The sequence below is a fragment of the Cynara cardunculus genome (assembly GCF_001531365.2).
Source record: "Cynara cardunculus var. scolymus isolate 2C chromosome LG 11, CcrdV1, whole genome shotgun sequence".
Lineage (NCBI taxonomy): Eukaryota > Viridiplantae > Streptophyta > Magnoliopsida > Asterales > Asteraceae > Cynara > Cynara cardunculus.
In genome coordinates, this window is record NC_037538.1 from 3,949,824 (window position 1) to 3,968,832 (window position 19,009).

Genomic DNA, 19,009 nt, shown 5'->3' on the forward strand with positions numbered 1-19,009 from the left:
TTATTAATAATGATAAAATATTTTTTTTATAAAATATATAATATAAGGAATTATATATATATAAATTATAGGATATATATTAATATAGAAAGTAATAATAATTAAATATATTATATTATATATATATTTTTTTAATGAGGTTCAATTTCCAATGTATTTGGCACCCCTATCAAAGGGGTGCCAATAGCACTCCCCTTTTAATAGTATCTGCATTCCTATTTCCTAAACCTTTTTAATTATAGGTTCATGATGTTATTATATTAATCGTTTTTCTTTTTATAACATCAGTTTTCTCTTTTATTATATTAGTTTTTTTTTTTTCATAAAATTACTTTTCATAATTAAAAAGCAATAATAAAAGTCATGATAACTAAAAATTACGAAAATAAAGGGTATATTAATAAAAATCATAAAAAATAAAAAAAATATAATAACGAAATAAAAGTCATAAATTGTAATATTATTTATATATGTGCAACTAATTAAACTTGATTATTTATTATATGATAAAAATAGATAAAATAAAATCAACAATAATCAATGTTGTATGAAATAAAATCAACATGAACAAATTTTAGGTAAATAAAATCAACAAAAATTCAAAGAATAATTATTAGTTACAAAATACGTGAAAAAAAGATTTATATTACAAAAATTATAATAAATTTAAGTTTTAATATTTATTATCTTATTTTATTATGGGGTCCTCACTAAAATAAATAAGAAGGGTTCCAGTTTAGTTAAGAAGCTTTCGATTGCTAGGCGGAGGGAAACAGTTCTAATGGTTATGTTTTTTAAGCATCGGTCTAGAAACCTCGAAACTACAGTGCTGTGTATGCTCTTACACAAAACGAAATGCTTACTATACGACAACAACTTGAACTTATAATTAGAGAGTGTAAATGATACGAGACAACTTGCAAACTACTCGAGATCGACTCAGTCAAAGTTCGGTCAACACTCGACTCGAATAGGCTCGGCTCGAACTCGAGCTCGAGCTCGACTCGACATATTAACGAGTCGAGTCAAGCTACTCAAAACTCGACTCGAAGAGCTCGTGAGATACTCGATTATTTTATATATAATTAGTTTTAAAATATAATAAGTTTTTATGATAAAATTTGTAAAATATAAATAATAAAAATGTCTTGTATTTTTAGATATTTAAATAAAATTATGCATTTTTTAATTATAAAAATTAATTAATTAATTTTTATTAAAATCATAAATAAAAAAAGACAACAAAAAAAAACTACAAAAAAGGTTAGTGGAATTGTCTCACATCGGAAGAGAGAAAATATGTTATAAAAAAATAGGGAAGTGAATGAAATTTTTAACTTTCTCTTTTTGATGATAAAGTTTGAAGTTGATCCCTTTAGTTTTATAAAAACTAAGAGGTCACCTTTAAGTTTTAAAATTTATAAGAGAAAGGCCCGGAAATTTCATAAATTTTAATGGGTGAGTTTCATTTATGCTCTTCACAAAACGGAATGCTATTTGCACCCTTATACAAGTCAAAATCAAGTTAATTCATGCTTTGAGAGTGTAAAAATTAACTATTGATGTTAATATGTGTGAGATGGAAATTCATAGATACGGGTGCATTTAACAATAGATAGAGTTGCATTTAGCCGACCCTTGCCGAATTTCTGTATAATAGAAGCAAAAAATGGGTGCTTGTTATTTTACATGACAAGAGAGAGAATTTGTGCCCTTCTAGCAAAGAGGATTTCTGTACGGAACACAAGTTGGTTCAAATATTGACTGGTCAGAAAGTTTAATACTCTCTTGTTATTTTTAAACGAGGATACATGTACATCATATATATATTCCTGTTATATACATAAGGCAAAGTAAATGTATACCATTTTCTGTTCTTGTGCATAAGTTCCGTGCCCCACGTTGTAATTTAGAACGGCAAAGTGAATCAATGTCTCGTTCTGTTGGAACTTCTGTCTTCATAATCTTCTTCTATATTTGTCTGTTTCTTGCATGGTGAATTAGTTATCTATTTTAATTAAGATGCGTTTTTCGATCTCCATGCTAATGCTAATGCTAATGATAGTTCTTAGTTCTTTATCTAGGTATTGGCTTTATGCTTCTATAAAACTCAAGTGCATGCTTGTGACGAATGATGAAATGGAAGACCACATTTTTGAACTTCTGGGCCGCAGTAGTTTCTTTCCCAGGTGAAAATATTTTGTCTCAATATCATTTGTTAAACCTAAGGCAGTCTATGTTGTCATCTGGTAATTTCTTTGTTAACTTGTTCGTTCAAATGGCACTTAATGCACACCAGCTGTAATTATGTAGGATTGCCGGTTGAATCACGCATTGACTTCTGGGATTAGCTCAAATTGGGCATTATAAGATCATCTATTAGTTAAGCTTATCCTGCGGTTGCTTTCCACCATGCAGGTTCACTACACATTTGCAAAAGGCAAACTGAAACTTCAGATGCCACCATCATATCATATTCTCTTGTCATTCAGGTACTTCAATTCACTTTCTTGTTGCCTACTATTTTAGCAAATGTATGATTACAAAATTTTTACATTACTAAAAAGTATGGGAACCTAACTACGTACAAGAATCATTCATGTATAAGGAATCTAAGAGAAAGGGACATGGCAATGGCATACACCCTTAGCGGGCGAATACAATGATGAGTCATTAAGAACATGGCTTTGCATTACTCGTCCAGGCCGCTGTGAAGCTTCTGATGCATTAGTCTCCAAGTCTGCCGAAGCATTGGAAACTAATAGAATACATGATGAGAGTTGCAATTCATCAACCAAAACGCAGATTGGTATAACCGATAAAAGAAAGGAAAGATCCCCATCTCCGATCAGGTAGCGCAAAGTTGTAGGAGCTTCACTTGCAAGAACCAGCTTTCAGACACTTTTTGGCAATCACTTCTTAGAAAGCTTGGATATTTTAAAATTTATGAACGACTTCTTTCTACTTAAAACTGTCTGTTCAGATTCTGTGGGGAAGGAATATATGTATGCATAACTTAATCTAACATCTACATTTGTGATCCATTTGTTTCTGCATTTGTTGTTAAGTTTAGTTACACACGTTGGTTATTACTTTGGAGTATCAGTTTGAAAATTTCCCAACAGCCAACTAACCAGCAACCCAAGATATCATACTTTCAGTGATTTCCTTTATAGAGGAAGATAATACTAAATTTTGTTATATAAAACTTAAAACCATGTACATATATGCAAGAGAAATGAAGGAAAATATAAAGAGCAGAAAGAAGAATTGAAGAGCGAATAACAATTGAACGCTATATATATAAAAATTGGCTTTAGAGTACCCGGCCCCTAGATTATCTAAGAGTTAATAGGATATTTTATAGAACTTAGGTTTATAAGATCAAACTATAAAATGTTATATGTAAAAATGTTACAATAGGTTCATAAAACAATTTTCGACATTTTACCAAGTTCTTTAGAAGCTTTTAAAATAAAATGTTCTATAAGCTATTTTATTAGGGGCACTTTTGAGAAGTGTCTTATAAATCCATCTGTTTCTACGACACTTGTGTTTCTACGACATTTGTGTTTCTACGACACTTTTTAGTAGTGTGATTTAAAATAGTTAATATGACATTTTCTTTTAAATGTATAAAAAAAACTTGTTAAAACGCCTAAAAATATCGTATAAACCTATTGTAACTTTTTTAGATGTGATGATTTTTGATTTGGTCCTATAAATTTAAGTCCTATAAAGTATTTTTTAAGACATTACATTTTAGACATCCTACTACATCAATTTTGTTGTCGTGGAAAAGGAAAACTAAAGCACAACATAATAAATTACAAGAAGCTTATTTATGGTATAAGTAATTACTTGTAAGCGATCAACCTTCCGATGTTAATTGTTACTTTTGATTGCATATTTCACCAAGCCTGGAACATGTATATTCACAAAGTAGTCTTCCCAGTTAAGCAATTTCGAATCGAAGAAGAACGAATCCATCTCGCTCAAGTTGACCATGTTGAGTAGTTTTCTGAGGTTTGTATCATTGTAGCTGTATATTAAAGATGAATACATCTAATTAATAATTAATTAAGAAGATTAAATATTGCAACAAGGGATTTTTTTGGGTTGAGCTCCAAAACAAGAACCAACAAATTAATATGATTAAAGGTTTGTATATATATGTTTTTAAATCTCTGAAAAGATGTGTAACAAAATAAATTCTAATTTCAGACTATATGTTTATCAAAAAAAGAAAATGTACTTGATAAAAACTTGAGAAGAAACATATATATTTTCTTTTGTTTCAAGCAAAAATAATCGAGCCAAAACCAGCGAAGTGAAACTTACCCTCTTTAAAAGTTTGTAACAAATTAAAGCATGAATTAAGTAAAGAGCATTTACATGCAATGGACGGTACTGAATGCTTTAAAAAGCTCTGCAAATCGGAGTGCAATTTTCATCTTTCGATCAACATCTAGATAAGATGCATTAAAAGCCCCACCAAATACTAAGCTTGCACATTTTAGTCCCTAGCTCCAAAAGAATCAGAGTCAGAACAAGTCAATTAGTTAATTAGCTTTCTTTCAGTTTCATGCATGGACTGTGATTAAATTAATTTATAATGGATAGAAATTGATATATACCTTCAAGGGAATCATGTAACGGATGGCCATATACATATAAAAGTTGGTCTTGGAACTCAAGAGTTTAACTTTGTTGCCATTTTTTATGGGGTTTCCTTGCTTGTTTATTAATGGATGCTTAGCGAAGTAATCGCAAATGCAATTCGTAAACCTAGAAGCTGTGATAGGGTTTGACTTGGATGATCCCACATGATAAATGATCTTTGAGTAAGGTTGATTTATATGAGCCACCATCGCCACAAACATAGCATTAACCACCATATCTGCTGGAATCTGCATGTGTTAAGGTGCTTAAAACTTAACCATTGTCATAGTAGAATATTTAAATGTGTGTATGTGTATATAAAATCATTGTGAAACACAACAAACACAACATGCTGCTTTTCTCCTTCACATCTATATATTAATAATTGATAATTTATCTTATATTCTGAATTTCTAGCTGAAAAAAATCACACATCTAGATCTATATAACTAGAGAACTTACGATGTCAAGTACTTTGACAGGATCAGCGAGAAAGCATGTGATCCTGCCTCTACTGTATGCGGCAATGTAACCATCAATGATTCTGTAAAATTTAATTGGAAAAAGTGAAATTAATGAAAAGGTATTTAATTTATGCATTCTTTTAATAAAATAATTTATTCCTAATTGTGCAATGTAAATTAATTAAATTACTTGATGCCTTCTATCCATCCAGGAAATGGTTCTTTATAGGTGCTCGTGATAATGGTAGGACGTACAATGACTAATGACACATATCTTTTCGTAATCCCTCGAGTAATAGCATCTCCCCCATCGCCTTGGTGAATACATAAGTATTTGGCCATCCATGCAATTGTGCCCTAGCTTGCAACAATCATATCAATCAATACACATGTTATATATATATATATATATATATATATATATATATATATAGATATAGATATATAATCGATAATGACAAAAACAAATCTTGCACGCATATGGAATATAAACTTTTTCTTGCAAACAAGTCTATTGAAACTCTTAGTTCTGTTTGTATTTGGCTTAAAAAAGTAAAGTAATTTTTTTTTTTTTGCAAATTTCTTTTACAAAAACTGTGGTAGAACCTTTGGGTACCAAAATCCTTCATGGCAGATGAAACAACTTCTTCATCAGCTTTCTCAGCATCGAGTTGCCCAAGCCTTTCTTGTGTTGCATTCTCCTCCTCTCTAATGTTAAGATCGTTTCTTCCATTGAGTGTCTCACCCATTTTAAATGGCTTTTCCAGTATGATTCCAGGCTTTTCGCCCGAAACAAAAGCTGAAATTAATAAGATATAGTTTCATTAGAATTTAAGATGATTAAAACATGTGCCAACAATCATTATATTTTCAACTTAAAACTTTTTTCTTTGTTGTTTCTATTTGTATAACAAATGACACATATATAAATTTGATGAGGTTACATATAATATCTTTTAACAATCCTTGGAAAATGCAAAAAGAATTATAACTTGTACTTTAAATATTCGAACCTGTGGATACTTGAAGAAGTAGTTTTATGTTAAAGCATTCATTGACAAAGTTGGAAACATGCTTAGATCCAAGTGTGTTAATTGCTAACGCGACGTCATATCTACAAACTCAATCAACATACATGAAACACAAATTAGTAGAATTACATTGACAAACAATTTGAACTCATATAATTAAGAAGCAAGTATCGATACAAGTTACAAGTTTTTTTTATTTAAATAATATTATTTAGCATTTACGTTTTTTTTAATAACCTGGATATCCAATCCGCTATGCGAGCCGACTAATCTCGGGGCAACCACCTGCTTTGCAGATAGCCCAGAGTCGCCGTATTTGAACCTCTATGGCCACAAAGGGTTTTTTATTCCTCCTTGGATTTGAACTTGGGACTTACTGGTACTTTTGACCTTTGGAGTCAAGCTCAAACCAATCAGACACCACTCTTTTGGTTTACGTTCTTTACATATGGTTAGATAGCTAGCTGAAAATTAGTATTGTTTTATTGATTCCAAGTATACTAATTCGTGTAATTCATGGTTAGTGACAGTTGAGGTGTATGTGGTGATCATTGGTCATGGTTAACTTGACAAAGTTTTGCAAACATAGAAACTGTGGGTACCTTTCATCGAATTTGGTAGTTGCAGCAGAGTTAACAACAACATCCACTTGTCTTCTCATTTTATTTAACTGATCAAAGTCCGTCACTCCAAAATTTTCCAAACTAACATCACCAACCACCATTGTAATCTTTTGAGATATGAATGTATGCAGATTTTCCCCATATTTTTCTTTTATAACCCTAAATAAGTCCTTGTCAATCACCTGCATGCATATATAATTAAGCGATGTGACTATATATAAGGGACATTTCATTTACAAACCATCTAATTCTAACAAACGATACAAATCAATCTTAGCCGTCCATTAGTCTAATAAATATTTGATTCCATTTTGTTTCCTAATCTAAAACCATGATCCAATGCATGCACTTTATCAACTTATATATATATATATATATATATATGTGTGTGTGTGTGTGTGTGTGTGTGTATGTATTGGATATGGTTCGTACCTCCGATTGCAAGCGATGTAAGGCCATGTTTGGATCTGAAGCTCTTACAAGGAGAAATATTTTCTTTATATTTGGTTGTACCCTTAGTATCTTCTCTACAAAGACTGCAACATATACATAGAAGCAAAATTACTATATGTGTGTGTATGTATATTGGTCGGAAGAAGGGTGCTTGGTAGATGGACTTACTTTTGGCTAGAAATCCAGTAACCCCGGTAACTAAGATAGTCTTATTTTCAAGAGACTTGATAATGCTTTCCATTTCCTTACAAGATTTTTTAAGCAAGAGAGTTCACAAGGTAGTGTGGTAGGCTACTTGGTTTGGGGATATTTATACAAAAAGTGAGACATTTGCAAACTATCAAAACAACTTAATTAATTAGGTAGGGGATATTTAATTTCCTTCCAAAAAAATCATTCATATATGGCATACATAGCTTTTTATAAGTAATAATAATTACTATAGACGTTATGCTGATATTATATATATTTTTTACGTAGTGTCTTTATAAAACATACATATATACACACATACATATATTTATATAGACATTCTTTTAAGAATTCGTAAAAAATCGTAAGATTTTTTGAGAATTAGTGTATTTTGTGCTATTTCATATGAGTTTTTTTACCTGTGACTACTTATCAGAATTTAATGTAGTGATTAACATATATTTGGTCACAATGTGAACCTTTTAGGCATATTTGTGAAACAAAAAAATATATGTATAAAAGTTTCATATTATAAACTAAATACATATAGAACAAATAAATTGTGAAATAAATATATATTAACTAATAAATTAAATATTATACTTAGATTAAAAAGAATAACATATGAAACAAAGCCTTAAAGCAGAAGTTTGTACACATCTCATAAATTTTAGAGTTTTCAAATGCTTAAAATTATGGTTAAATAAGTTTTCACATTATCATTTAACATTTAAAATATTCATATTATTTGTGGTAATTATATATGTATTAAGAAATTTAAAAAAATAAAATAAAACTCAATTTTTTATATAGTAATATTTGAAACTTTATCCGATAAAAAGCGATATGCATAGGTAAAAATGTCATGTAACAAACCTCAGGGAGCATATCCATGATTTACATTTTTATTTATTACTTATAGTTTATACATCTTAATTCTTACTATATTACTTACTTTGATCACAGGTAAAAGAATTATTAAATTATTACGTTTTCTAGAATTAAATAGAAAGTTTTGTTACAGTCCTTAAGAATAAATTGAGTTTTCAAGAGATATCATGTTTAAAATTTAGCTAAATAAGTTAATAAAATATTTTATTTGAAAATATTTAAAAAAGGAAGCAAACACAGCATTTTCTTTTGGGTTTAAAATTCCATTAATTTTTTGTTAATGAAAATTAACGAGAAGGGAAAATGCGTTTAGATCAACTTTGACTGTTATTTCCCGAAAATTCATTAATTATATTTTTTTGCCCTGATTACTTATTTTCCTTCAATAAAAATAAAATAAACTATTTAATAGATTAGGTCCCTTTTTTTGTCAGGGACCTCGAACAACCGCCCATCGGTCATTGGTTCGCCTTCGAATTCCGTTGGTCAAATAGCACCGAAACAAATTCCCACCCCTGTAGCTTGAGATGAAATCCCTCTCTCTTTTTCTCTATACTGAAGTAGATGAGGTTGTTCTTTTTGTTAAGACTTGAAGCACATGAAATCTCATGACAGATTAAACGAGATGAGGTTGTTCTCTTTAGATTTTAGGTTTTTTTTCCCTCCGAACTTGGATTTAGATTTATAATTAATGCATGGCCTTCTTTTATTTAAGATTTTTATTTGGATTTAGATTCTAATTTGCATATATTCATATGATTCATCTTATTTGGGATTTTTATTATCTGCATTTAATTTTTCCCTCGGACCCGACACTGACGATGTTAATTCGAAGGATTTGTTTGTATGTGAAACACGAAATCAAAATCACTGATGTAATTATTAAAATTTTAGAATAAAATTAAAAAAACAAGCGAAGTAGAGGAATCAACCAATAATATACTCATCAACCAAAAAACAAGCGAAGTAGAGGAATCAAAAAGTAATAAAATACAAATAAAGAATTAAGAGGCATTGAGATGTCATCATGAGAATTGAGTATTAAAGTATTCCTGAATTATGGTTGAATTTTAGATATCCCACATTAGTGAAAGGTTAAAAGATTGAAATAAAGATGGATATGTATGTATACATATATATATATATATATATATATATATCTATATATATATGAAATAAGGATGCGACGTCATTGCGTCGTCAACTAATGAGTTTTGACTTATAAGGTTATCTTATTTGGATGATCCTATTTTTACAAAAAAAATCATATTATCTTTGCAAAAAGAAATATATAAGATAAATTTGAGGTGACATCGTTAGAATTGAGTATTGAGGTATTGGTGAATTGTGGTTGAGTTTTAGATATCCTACATTAGTGAGAAGTTAAATGATTGCAATAAAAATGCATGTATAAGAAAGAAGGATATGATGCATTGTATTAACTCATGGGCTTGAACTCATAAGGTTATCTTACTTGGATTATCTTATTTTTACAAAACAAATCATATTAGATAAAAATAAAATGAATTGTGGTTGAATTTTATATAATAATAGTAATAATAAATAAATAATTCTTATGAATTGAACAACCAAGTATTGTGAGGTGACGTTACAAGATTTAAGTATTCTCATTTCAATAGTGCGTGTGTGTGCGTGTGTATATATATATATATATATATATATATATATATATATATATATATGAATGAATGAATGAAAGGAGGGGATGCTTATTTTGTTGAAGTCATGTTGTTCGCTTAAATGAGTCAATCATTTTATTTACAAAAAAGAAAAAAAAATAATTCTTTTGGAGTAACTAAATCTTTTTATGTTTTGCAAAAAAAAAATCATATATATATATAGGGGAACGATCAAATGAAAACCACTCAATTTGTAAAAACCGTAAAAACTTCATTCAACCAATCATAGTTTTTCATTTTATTCATTTTTTTGTAATTATGAGAGGTTGATTAATCATTTTTATTGTGGAGGGTGTTAATCATGAATATTATCATCTTTATTATTTTAATTTTAGAGAAAYACATGAAACAGTTTCATTAAAATTTCATTAAGTAGTATATGAAACAATTTCATAACCGTATATGAAACAACTTCATCAAAAAAAAGTATTATATGAAACAATTTCACAAGATTAAACAATTTCATGAAAAAATTTCATAAGTTTAAACAATGAAATCAACGGATGAGGATGATTTTTACGGTTTTTACAAATTGGAGTGATTTTCATTTCATCGCTCCTCTCTCTCTCTCTCTCTCTCTCTCTCTATATATATATATATATATATATATATAGAGAGAGAGAGAGAGAGAGAGAACGTTTCAAATGCAACTCATCACATTTGTACAACCAATGCAACCCAATCAATTGAGATATTTATGAAAATGATTAATTATGATTTGAATATTTATGGAAGATTATATTAGGGTTTATTAATTATGATAAATATTTTATATTAGAAAATAATCTAAACTTTTATAAAATCACATATTCATCAAATTAAATGGACAGTTGAGATTGAGTTGTATTGGTTATACAAATGTAAATGATTGCATAATAACTCACCCCCCTCTCTCTCTCTATATATATATATATATTATAGAAGAAGAACACCAAGGATCAATATCAATATATATTGTAAAGGAATAATCATGGGAGTTGAGGGAAATATTGAGTTGTGGTGCTGTTTTTCTTATTCAGATTGATGGAAAAAAAAATGATAGATTGAAGATCTTAATATATATATATATATATATATATATATATATATATATATAAAAGAAAATTGGTAGATGTATGAAAGATATTATGATATTTAAATTATGATATTGTTTACGTTATCTTACATTAATGGAGAGGTAAGAGTTTAAACGATGATTACAGATAAGAATTTATCTCACATTATTTTTAACATGAATTTGCATCATCGCACAACACGAAATGTCGAACACTAGTTCACTTTTAATTTAGTCTCCATCTTTAATTTTTGTTGTTTTGCGCTCAACATCAACTTCGCCTTGTGAAATATTTTTTTGCTTGATGTCTTTGAATTTAATGCCTCCATATTAATTACTTATTATTCCTCTTTCTGTTTCGCTGCATTCATCGATTCAAAATTTACCATAAGTTATACCCGACACACAAAAAATTTCGGGATGATTAGTTCCAAAGATATGGTCTTAATTATCTATGATTTTCATTTTTTAATTTTGCTTTGTTGGTGATTACAAACTAGACGAGGAAGGTGATCGGATATCAATCTACAATGTTTGTTTTAACCAATGTATGTAAAAGTACGTACTCAATGATTAATTAGAATGGTATTTAATCAAATTTTGATCACGATAATGAGTGGAGTGTGGTGCGCAACAATTAATGATATCATTTAGTTAAAATTAGACAAGTTTTCTAGTTCATAAAATTAACTTGTAATCACATATTGTGGGATATGTGACAAAAATTTAGATGGGAAAATTCAATTCGTTGGCAAACATGTGTCATTATCGATTTTAATGTGGTCGGAAATTAAATGGATCTAGATCGACTTAATTTGTAAGGTGAGACAATAGATTTTAGAAACCCAAACGAAACAACGAATGTCATAAATAGTTGATTCGTTTTTACACTTCACATAGTTGGGATGCAACTTCGACTTTGTGATTGTGAACCATATGAGTGATGGCTTAGTTTTCAGTTTGTATTTCTCAAAGAGATGAGAGTAAACAGATTTTTTTTTAAATTATCGATTTTGAGATTCTAAAAATAAAAAATAATAAACAGGAATAATCATTAACAAACTTAATTTTCATGTTTTGATCAATTTTGCTTGAAATTTTTTTTAGTGATAACTCGATTAGGACCTCTAGAAAATGAATAATTAATGCTCGTTATGGTTTATATGTGTCCAACAATTGTACCATAATAAGTGAAGATTTCATATTGTTATTTGAACACATGCGTCGCGTACTCTTATTCAAACAGTCGTGACGGTTCGGTTGTGAATGAGTTAGACCGTCACAACCAATGACGATCGGAGGCAAGGCGAGGCAACCCTTTGCCAACATAGAGGTTGGTTTTTGGTAGGGGCTGAAGGAACATAAGCAAGGGTCTATACCCTCGACATTAGTGACAGTTTCCATCGATAAATATTCAGTGAAGTATTTGACCGAGTTAAGTTAAAACGTAACTCTTCGGTTAATAAATAATGATATACAATTTAAAACGAAACAATGTATTGTCATGCGTGGTTCATTTTCTTATATTGATCGATGATCGTTTGTTGTTACAAAGAGTTTGAGATGTATCGATAATGTATTTGTCATGCTCAAACGACATGTCGCACAAACCATATCATTATTGTTGTTACGTACACTTCGAAATTTTTTTACAAAAAAGGTTCGACTAAAATAAGTCAACCCTATGAGTTGTCAAAATAGGATCCTCTCAATATATATATACTCACACGACTTCATAAAAAAATTCATCTTCTTTGAAATACATTTATATAGAGGAAGATAATTCTAAATTTATTATGTAAAACTTAAAACCATGTACTACAAGAGAAATGAAGGAAAATATAAAAAGCAGCAAAAAAAGAATTGAAGGCAAACAACAGTAATTTGTTTAAGAGGACTCATAGATTATCTAAGAGTTATAATTGGATATTTTATAGAACTTACGTTTATAAGATGAAATTATAAAACGTCATCTACAAAAGCGTTACAATAAGTTTATAAAACGCTTTTAGACGTTTTAATAAGTTCTTTAGAAGCTTTTAAAATAAAGTGTTCTATTAATTATTTTATATGACACTTTTGAGAAGTGTCTTATAAATTTATCTTTTTATAGGACACTTGTGTTTTTATGATACTTTTTTAAATAGTTAATATGACACTTTTTTTTTTAAAAGTGTTCCAAAAAAACTTGTTAAAATGCCGTATAAACTTATTATAACACTTTTAGATATGATGTTTTTTGGTTTGGTCTTATAAATCTAAGTCCTATAAAGTATTTTTTTAGGACACTTCTACATTTTAGACATCTAATTAAATCAATTTTGTTGTGGCGGAAAAGGAAAATGACCACTTGATGAAATGTGGAGGGAAGTGGGGTAAATGGCCGATACTACTGGAAGAATTATTGCATACCGTAATAAATTACAAAAAGCTTATTAATTATGGTATGTAATTACTTGTAAATAATAGTCTTGCCTAACTAAATGTTACTTTTGATTGCATATTTCATCAAGCCCGGAACATGTATATTCGTAAAGTAGTCTTCCCAGTTAAGCAATTTCGAATCGAAGAAGAACGAATCCATTTCGCTCAAGTCGGCCATGTTGAGTAGTTTTCTGAGGTTTGTATCATTGTAATGTAACTGTATATAAAAAATGAATACATCTAATTAATAATTAATTAAGAAGATTAAATATTGTGATAAAGGGATTTTGTGGGTTGAGCTCCACAACAAGAACCAACAAATTAATATGATTAAGGGTGTGTAAATGTTTTTAAATCTCTGAAAAAAATGTGTAACAAATTAAAGCATGGATTAAGTAAAGAGCATTTACATGCAATGGACGATATCAAATGCTTTAAAAAGCTCTGCAAATCAGAATGCAATTTTGATCGTTTTTTCAACATCTAGATAAGATGCATTAAAATTCTCACCAAATACTAAGCTTGCATATTTCAGTCCCTACCTCCAAAAGAATCAGAGTCAAAACAAGCCAATTAATTAATTAGCTTTCTTTTAGTTTCATGCATGAACTGTAATTAAATTTATTTATAATAGATAGAAATTGGTATATACCTTCAAGGGAATCATGTAAGGGATGGCCACATACATATAAAAGTTGGTCTTGGAACTCAAGAGTTTAACTCTGTTGTCATTTTTTATGGGGTTTCCTTGTCTGTTTGTTAATGGATGCTTAGTGAAGTAATCAGAAATGCAATTCGTAAACCTAGAAGTTGTGATAGGGTTTGACATGGATGATCCCAGATGATAAATGATCTTTGAGTAAGGTTGATTTATATGAGCCACCATCGCCACAAACATAGCATTAACCACCATATTTGTTGGAATCTGCAAGTGTTAAGGTGCTTAAAACTTAATTATCGTCATAGTACAATATTCAAATGTGTGTGTATATATATAAAAATCATTGTGAAACACAACATGTTGCTTTTCTCCTTCACATCTATATATTAATAGTTGATAATTTATCTTATATTATGAATTTCTAGTTTAAAGAAATCACACATCTTGATCTATATAGCTAGAGAACTTACGATGTCAAGTACTTTGATAGGATCAGCGGCAATGTAACCATCAATGATTCTGCAAAATTTATATTGGACAAAGTGAAATGTAAAGGTAATTAAATTATGCATTCTTTTAATAAAATAATTTATTCCTAATCGTGCAATGTAAACTAATTAAATTACTTGATGCCTTCGATCCATCTAGGAAATTGTTCTTTATAGGTGTTCGTGATAATGATAGGACGTATAATGACTAATGACACATCTTTTCGCAACCCCTCGAGTAATAGCATCTCCCCCATCGCCTTGGTGAATGCATAGGTTAAAAATTAAATTACCATATTAGGCCCGTTGGATAAAAAAAATATGTTAAGCTTGACACAAGCTTGCAAATGATCATCTCTAACATGGATCCACCTTATAGATGGGTAAACATTAATTAAAATTTTAAAATAGTTTGTTATGTGAATTTTGTCATATTGTTTGTATTAACTACAACAAATTCAATTTTTTAGAACGTTACATTACTTAAGTTTATTAGATGCCACCAATTTCCAGGCGTACTAATAACCTGTTTTATAGGACTTAACTTTTATAATCAAAATATAAAACGCCCTATCTAAATGTGTTGTAATAAGTTGATATGATGCTTTTGGCATCCTAACAAGTTTTTTAGGATATTTTTTTTAATACAAAACGTCACATTAACAATTTTATAGGACACTTTTGAGAAAATATCTTATAAACTCATATTTCTAAGGGACACTTGTTTTTATAGGATACTTTTTTCAGATCGTGTCCTATAAAATTGCTAATTGGACACTTTTGTATTAAAAGTGGCCTAAAAACCTGTTAAGACGTCTAAAAGCGTCATATAAACTTATTACAATGCTTTTAAATAGAATGTTTTATTTTTTTGGTCCTATAAACTTAGTCCTATAAAGCGGTCTATTATGACGCTTAAAATATTTTGACGTCCTATAAACCTGATTTTGTTGTAGTGTCATGCTTAACCTTAAATTTTCATCTATCTCAAGTCAATCATAATTAACATTAAAATCACAAAACATGTAATAATATAAAAGTGAAGCTATTTATTTATTTTCTTTATGGACATATAATACATAAATATAGCAACCATTTGATAATACATTCGCTTATCCTGTTTCTATGTGATAAATCTTGCAACGTAGACTTCAAAACATGTATAGCACTATTAAGTGGGTGTTTGGGATTGTTTAATAAAATAACTTATTGACTTATTCCGGTGTGGTACCGGTAATAAGCAATTTTGAGTGTTTGGATAAACAACTTATACCGGTGTCAAACAGATAATAAAAAGTTTTTAAAGAAGTTAAATACTTCTAACTTATAATAAGTTGATTAGTGCTTTTACAGAAAATCATAAATTGTTTCAAATAAGCAATCCTAAACAACTCCTAAGTTATTACAAGTTGTCTTGTATTTTTTTGTCATAAATTTGGAAACATTTTCCAACATGTTTAGCACTATTAACTTTATCAAGTCATGTTTTGCGTAAATCTTACAACGGATTCCAACATTTTAGTACTATTAGCTTCATCGAGTCGTGTTAATATGTAAAAACTAAGTGTAAATCATATCATCGCTAAAATCTTCTCTAATTGAAGCCTCAAAATCGTTTATATTTACGGCTTCTGCCGTATTGCACGGATATACAACTAGTTAAGTATTAAATAGGAGTATAGGATTGAATTAATAATTTTAGTAATTAAAAGTTCAGAACCCAAAAAAAGTAATGATGGCCAAAAACCGGTCCCGGACTGGGCCGATCCCAAGATTTCTCATAACCGGTCCCGGTCCCGGTCCCGCTCGAAAAAGTTGAGTCCGGTCAAGCTTTATTGTAACCGGTTATGGGCCGCCGGTCCCGGTCCTCGTCATTAAAAAATATTTTTTATTTTTATTTTTTAATGATATATATTTTTAATACATTATAAAATTTGTAATTGGGGTACTCAAATACACTTTAAAAATGTGTTTTATTATAATTAAAATTACATTGTCTTACAAAATATAGCAGGAAACCGATAACTGTGAACGTTTTTTTAGCTTTTTTTGCAAATCGAGAACTTGGTATGTAAATCCCTCAACTAAGACACTTATATATAATGTTTAAAAAGCAAAAAATACAAAAAAAAGAGGGCCAAAAACGGCTACATTTATAAAAAATAGTTACATTTTTTAAAAATCGGGCCGGGTCGGTCCCGGTCCCATGAAACACCCCAAATCCATAATCGGTCCTAGATTTCGGTCCTAGTCCCGATCCTCCGGCGGTCCCGGGCCGGGCCGGTTTGGCCATCCCTAAACAAAAGTATCCCATGGGCTATGTCCTGTTCTCTTTCACCCCAATTCCCAAATAATAAGCCCATGACCTGTTCTCTTTACGCGCAAATAATAGTTAAAATGAAGCCCACGATAAAAAAAATGACCTAGAAGAAACAGCCCATGTCCAAAATGGATATGGGCTATTGGGCATACACACAGCATTTGATGCTTGAAATTTCGGGCATTTTGGTCGATTTACAACCATTTCTTCAAGGGGATTTTGACATTATAACATAGGCAAGATAAATACCAACATTTTGATACCAAAATCACTACAATTTCTTAACAAATGAGCTTCAATTTCATCTTCTTCTTAAAACTAGGGTTTTTTTTCCAAGATTCCACCATTATTAATAAGAACTCCAATTTAAGTTTTGAAAAGGTATTATACAAAAATTAAATACTATCATCGTCTTAGGAACATAAAGCCACATAAAACCATATAAAAAATTCAGAGAATAGTTAGGTAGTGTTTGGTACGCAAACTTGATGAGACAGGATGGGACGGTACGGGACGGGACAGGACAGGACAGGATGGGACGGTACGGGACGGGACAGGACAGGACGGGACATGACTAATTGTCTGTCCTATGTTTGGTACGACTAGAACAGAACATGACAAACTATTAAAATGATCTTATTACCCCTAAATGTTGTTCAATGTTATTTTATATTATATAATGATTGTAAAATGACAACAAATCAATCAAAATATTATCATTTTAATTGTAGTCCCATGTTGTTCCAATTTTTTTGGTGAAACAAGAAATATCAAGATATGTCCCACTAAAATTGAAAAAAAATAGTCTCACCTTGTCCCATGTTTTTTTTGTCCATGGCATCCCAAACATGGGACTATATTTTTTGGTCATGTCCCATGTAGAGATTTATACCCTCTGTCAATTGGAGGTTTGAAGCCACGTTTCACCAGCACATGTTCCCAGCAAACACGTACCAATTTAGAAAAGATGAACAGAACACGTATTTCAATTTTATATTGTAATTTACAAATTGGTCCTTAAAGTTTGAGAGATTTTTGGTTCAGACAAAATAACGAAAATAAAAATGACCTGTGATAACCTAAAATACAAATCTAGACTTGTGGACTATTTGAGTATGGAGCAAACCAATTATCATCTTACAACCTAGTTCGAAAGATATTGTGTAAATCTGATATTTTAATTAATAGGTTGAATCTCTTTCGAATTAGTTGTTACGTTCACCACCTTATAAAATTAGTTGAGATGCATATAAACAAGTCTCGAGACCCACGTATAAAAAAAAGATAAGGGTGCATGCAAATCGGGTATCCTTATCTACGCTGGTGGTGTTTTGTTAATTTTATAAGAGAATGATAACGTTGTGTCAAAGTCAACATACTATTTTTATAAAGTAATTTAATTCTTTTCAAAATATTCGTATGAAATCTTTGTCATTAATTCAATTCATTTCAAGAAAAGTAAAAAATATGGTTGTAACAAATATGATGGCCGAGTCTAATTTGCCCCACAAATGTGACACGTTATCGATAAGTTAGATAGGGAAATTAAATGTGTTACAACCATATTAAATAGATATATAATTTTTCTAGAATAAAATTCGTGATATTTATCGTTCTTGTACTAATCTTATACCCAACTAACCTGCTTGTTTGATTCACGAGTTTTCATAAGAGATGTTAATCAAGATATATTTTAGGGGTTGTTTACCAAACGCGTACTCAAGTAAGTGAACACCAAGTCATTTTATCTTACCAGATAAATATGGTAAGGATCAAGAATCTTACCCGGTAAGAGCGAGACAAGGACCAAGAGTCTTACCTGGTAAGTGAAGGCGGCGACTCTTACCATGATAAACGCTTACGGGGTAAATTGTTGCATACGATACCGTTTTGGTAGATTAAAATCTTATATGGTAAGTAAATGACAATGTTAAATTTACCGATAAGCGTTTACCGGGTAAGTGTTTGGTAAACGGCCCCTTAGTATTTGATAAGTGACGGAAACCTTTTAGTATATATATATATATATATATATATATATATATA

General features: G+C 30.0%; 1 pseudogene; it reads right to left on the bottom strand.

Annotated features, from left to right (window-relative positions):
• Positions 1 to 3,885: 3,885 nt before the first annotated feature.
• LOC112520972 lies at positions 3,886 to 7,474 on the bottom strand (annotated as a pseudogene).
• Between the last annotated feature and the right edge of the window lie 11,535 nt (positions 7,475 to 19,009).